The 5,619-nt window shown below is 36.9% G+C and overlaps 1 pseudogene; it reads left to right on the forward strand.

Annotated features, from left to right (window-relative positions):
- The first annotated feature begins 490 nt into the window (after window positions 1-490).
- Window positions 491-4,508, forward strand: LOC113689109 ((+)-neomenthol dehydrogenase-like; annotated as a pseudogene).
- Window positions 4,509-5,619: the final 1,111 nt, after the last annotated feature.

Consider the following 5,619-nt stretch of genomic DNA (forward strand, 5'->3'; position numbering starts at 1 on the left):
GAATAACCTTCTAAGCTACTGCACGCGCACATATATATATATATATATATATATACACACACATATATATATGAATATATGTATATGTATGTATTGTCGATGATCACATTCTGTATTTAATATAGGGATTGTTCCCAGGCCATCAGAAGGAACCCGAGCGAAGAAAAAAAGAAAGAAAACCCTTCATGCAGTGGAAGACTAAAATAATTGGTTGAAATAGCTTGGTAGACATTGTGATTCTATTATAAGCAAAGACAATGTGATTGTGAAAAAGAAAGACATCCACATAACTTAAACTCTCATTCCACCACATAGTTGTTTCTTAAGTTCACATAAAGCACAAGTAGTGCCAGAAGTACATTGTCAGAACCATATAGTGTGACTTATTCATGAATTTCACTTAGTAGTCACCATATATAGTTTGATAGTTCTAGGATATAATATCCCGATTAGTATGAGACTGGATTAATAATGCCAAACACTCAAAGTTGGTGCTGAAAGATCATGTGCAGCAGCAATTATTTTAGATACTCCTGGTGCAAATTACAGAACTGTTTGGGCTCTAAGCAAGTAGTTTCCCAATATCAAGACATTTGTCCGTGCTCATGATGTTGATCATGGCCTCAATTTGGAAAAGGCTGGTGCAACAGCGGTATCCCTCTCTTACCTTGAACCTGTTATCATTTTCCCTCACTGTTTCAATCCTGCGTGTACTGGAACATAAACAAATTCTTTCAGGATTACATTATCTAGATTTTTTCCTTTGAATATTCTCCCCTCAGAGACGTCAGCTTTCTGCACATACCTTGCACTTCAGTAAAATTGGGGAATTCATGCTTCACCTTTGAGTTCTGAATTGAAAAAGTTTTGCAGGTAGTTCCAGAGACTTTGGAACCAAGTCTACAGTTAGTAGCTGCAGTACTCGCACAAGTAAGTCAATAGGTATGATGAAGGTACTCCTAGTAGTTTCATTTGCAAATAAGTAGCTGATATCATCAGTATAGCATTTATCACCTGTATGGATTTCAACAGTGACCGAATATAACTTTCAGAACAAACATAAGTCAGAATATTTGAGTCTTCTCGGTCAAAGACTCAGTGTTCTTTGAACTTTAAACTGAGTTTACAAAAAAACAGTAAGAATTGTTTAATTTTCAGAATGTAATACAGTATTATCATATAGAATCTTGTTGTAGCTCTAGTTTATTGGTATTTTAACTCCTCTATGCATTTCATACCATGTTTCAGTGTGTAAAAAATGGATAGGCTAAAAGAACATTAGGCGATGCTGATAACCTTACAGAAGAGAGAGTTGATAAAGTGGTCAAGGAATTTCTGCAAGACTTCAATGAGGGTTACCAGGAAGCCAAAGGCTGGCCTTTAGCTTATGTCATCTCAAAAGCAGCCTTGAATGCATATACAATAATTCTGGTCGAGAGATTCCCAAATTTCAAGGTGAATTGTGTGTGTCCTGGCTTTGTCAAAACAGATATAAATTATAATACTGGCACTCTGCCTGTAAAAGAAGGTGCTGAAAGTCCTGTGAAGCTAGCTCTGCTGCCCAGTGATGGACCTTCTGGCTTGTTCTTTTCCCGTAACCAAGTCACATCTTTTGAATGAAAACGATCCTTTAGAAACAGTTGTGGTCAAAGATTAAGTTGTCGACATGTACTTTCTAAGTATACTAGTTCCATGTTATTTTCGAAGATGAAGACTATGATTTGCTCTGTTAAAGTTGAGACACTCCTTACCCAAATATAAACAGTTATTGCCTGGTTTATGCAAAAGATGTTTTATACCTTCTGTTCGCAGCTTCATGTATGATATGCAGGTTTGTATTAGGGCATGTTGAGTGATTTCCCTTGTTATGACTTACGACAACTCATCTTTAGGCTGAAGTACTGTATCAATTTGCTGGAAGAACAAGATGATAGTATGCTGCAGAATCAAATCAATACACATTGAGGGTTTCGTCTTTTTTAGCTCTGCACTAACTGGATATGCACTCGTATAAAAGTTGGGACTTGTGCATGAAAGATGTACTCAAAGAGGAAAAAAGTGAACGCATTTGTCTTGCTGGAAATTTAAGAAAAGAGCAAAGACTAAAGAGAGAATTAATCTGCTAAATCTGAAAAACAAAGTATTAATTTTAATGTTTGAAAACTCAAAAGACAAGACTGCAGTATTCTTCCAAGAATAAAAGAAGAAATGAAAGGGAAAAAATGCGACAGGCCTAAGAGATGAAAAAAATGAGAGGACAATCAGGCAAAAGTAACACTATCATCCAATTCGAATACGACTGCTTCCATTAAAGTCTGAAACCCTGAATATTTAGCTAGACTGAGATAATCTGGTCGTTAATTTAGATGCATTGTTGATCTCTCTTATGTTAGTCGTTCTGTTAGAAGCTGCTTAGAGCTTGTGGAAGAATATGCTGAGAAAACGGCTTCCATCCGACATTGTGAATGTCGATGTAGAATGGAACAAATATAAGAAGACACATAGTATTAAACTAAAGCTTGCTTATCAGACCAATTACGATAGGGCTAGGCAACCATTTTCGTATAAATTGGCAGGGCATATTTCCAGTTGTCCATGCATGTTGAAGATTTTTTTTTTACGGGAATAAGAAAGTGTAGTATACAAGTGGTCAAAACCTCAAATACGTCTTCTAGTACTAATCCAAATTCCTCCAAGTACAGCTTTGCTCTCCACTAACGGCAGAGCCAACCAGTGGTAACAGGCAGCTGAAAAGGTTTTTTAACTGTTAATACTTATATGATTCAGTGCATAGAAACCTTTTCTTGAGAACTAAAATGTGTCTGTCATATATTGACTGCTCCACGGTGATTAATCTGCTGACCCCCCTTTTTTTAATTTAGATATGCAGTAGTAACAGGGGCAAACAAAGGGATCGGATTGGAGATATGCAGGCAATTAGCTTCTTAGGGAATCACTGTGGTGCTGACCGCTAGAGATGAGAAGAAGGGAATCGATGCTCTTGAGAAGTTCAAAAGTACTCCAGCTGGAACCACAGATAACTTGTTTTTTCATCAACTTGATGTGGCTAATTCTTCGAGTGTTGCTTCCCTGGCCGAATTTGTCAAGATTCAGTTTGGAAGGCTTGATATCCTGGTATCCAGAAAAAATTTCACTGGCAGCTGTTGTATTTTCTTGGTTTCTTAACTATACGATTTCAGAGTTAAACGAATTTTGTGCTTTATCAGAAGTATAACTTTAGCTATTATTTGAACAATTTTGCACTCTTATAGACACCATGGAATAACTACTAATGCTTTAATAGACTTGTAAAGGGGCATGCCCACAAAGTTCTTTACGAGCAAATACGCTTTTCCCTTTTTCCAATTGAAATTTTGTGGTTTCAGGTCAACAATGCGGGGATTCCTGGAGCTATTGTAAATGGTGATGCTCTAAGAGCTGCAGCTGTAAGCTTCTTGTACCTTAAGTTGGCGTTGACATAGTGCGATTTGCTTGAAGACATAGTGAACTTTGAATAGTAATGATTAACAGATGACATGGTTTTGAGTTTTGACCTATCGCAGACGGGGCAAGCTCCATTCGACTTGGAAGTTATAATGACCCAGCCATGTGAGTTGGGAGTAGAATGCTTGCAGACGAATTACTATGGTGCAAGAAGAATGGTTGAAGCCCTTCTTCCTCTTCTCCAACTGTCACAATCACCTAGAATTGTCAACATTTCCTCATTAACGGGGAAGTTGGAGGTACAGAACTTGTTGATTTGCTTCTTTAAGTAAGTGGATATTCGATTATGCAATATGATGCTACATAATTAATGTTTTAAGCAAAGCTGTTTAAGATGCTTAACATCAGGGTCAAACCATGCTTTCTACTGACCTTAGGGTACCTCTAATTTTGGCTCTAGACCCTCTAATACCAGCTAAGCAACTATGATTCAAAAAGTTGGTTATTTTTCATGATCAAAGCTCTTCCAGGAGTTGCAAGCTATTGTCAACTATTGAACACTAAATTCAGTTCCTTCAACCGAAGAGTTACTATGATGGCTCATATGGCATCTCGTGTTTCTTTTGCTCTTTCAGTTTATTAAAAAAATGAGACTACAAGAGCAATTCACTTGATTTTCTCATCATCTATCGGAATATCCCAAATGAATGGGCTAAAGGAATACTAGGCGATGTTGATAACCTCACAGAGGAGAGGGTGGATGATGTGTTGAATGAATTCCAAGAAGACTTGAAACAGTGTTCCCTAAAAGCTGGGCTATACCATATGCAGTATCAAAAGCGGCTATGAATGCTTATACAAGAATCCTTGCCAAGAAATTCCCTAATTTTAAGGTGAATTGTGTTTGTCCTGGCTTTGTCAAAACAGATATAAACTACAATATTGGCTGGATGAGTGTAGAAGAAGGCGCTAAAGGTCCAGTAAAGCTAGCTCTGTTGCCTGATGATGGACCTACTGGCTTGTTCTTTTCTCTTAATGAAGTCACATCTTTTGATGCCAAATGACTAATTCATACTTAGTTATTGTGGTCAAAGATCAACTTTTAGCCTTAAGCTTTTCCATGTGTAGGAATGTCATTTGATTTTCATCGGTAGGTGCTACAATTTGTTCAAGACAGCACTATCAAGGTTTCAACACAGGATTGGTTGATCAATCTCAGAGCTACAAATGTAGTAATAATGAATGTTCAATAGGCCCAAACCCCAATTCGTGGCTTTCCACCCTTTTATAACAACGTACTATCTGTATGCTCTATTTTGTCTCTTGAATTTGGGTTAGCTACTGTTAAAATTACCATCCAATTGTATGTGGTTGTATTTCATATATCAAATCAATGTGATAATACAATCATGTGTGTAAACGTATACTAAGGATCTGTTTGAATAATTGATACGCTTTTAAGAGTATTTGTCTAAAACTTAAACTGCAAATACATACATTTCTAACATATGATGGTAATATTATTTTAGGAGTGGTTTAATGTGTTTTTAGGATTTTTTTTAAATGATAGTAAAATTCTTTTTTACAACTCATTCTCCCCCGCCACCCTTCACTTCCCCTTTGCCCAAACTTAGTCCCCGTAGCAGCCATCTTCTCCTCTCCCTCCATAGGCACCACCTCACTCATCTCTCCCTCCCTGTGTGTTTTAGGGGGAAGAAGAAGGGAGAAGGTGGCTGCCAGGGGTGGGAGAAGGGTGATGGTGGTGTGTGGAAGTTGATAGGAAAAAACTTATGGGGTGAAGGTAGTCTTCTATATTCAAACTAGTTCCAACTGCTTCGTATTCTATATCATCTATTTGTTCTTCACTGCATCAAGTTTCCTCCTTTGTTCTAATTTGAATTCATAGACAGAACATGATACTACTAGAAAAAGTTGTTTTTGTGACTCATCAACAGTCATAAAAATGTCCAGAAAGTCACAAAAACTTTTTGTAATCACATGTGACCTATATATGAGAGTCACGGATTTAATAGTCACAAACTTTTTATGAATTGTATATGAAGTTCACATTATCAAATGTGACTTGCAAGAGTACTTTTTATGACTTGTTTTTTGAATGTAACAAAAGTCCAAAAAACTAGAATTTATTTGTGACATGCAAATAATAGTCACAAA

The sequence above is a fragment of the Coffea arabica genome, chromosome 5c (assembly GCF_036785885.1).
Source record: "Coffea arabica cultivar ET-39 chromosome 5c, Coffea Arabica ET-39 HiFi, whole genome shotgun sequence".
Classification (NCBI taxonomy): Eukaryota; Viridiplantae; Streptophyta; class Magnoliopsida; order Gentianales; family Rubiaceae; genus Coffea; species Coffea arabica.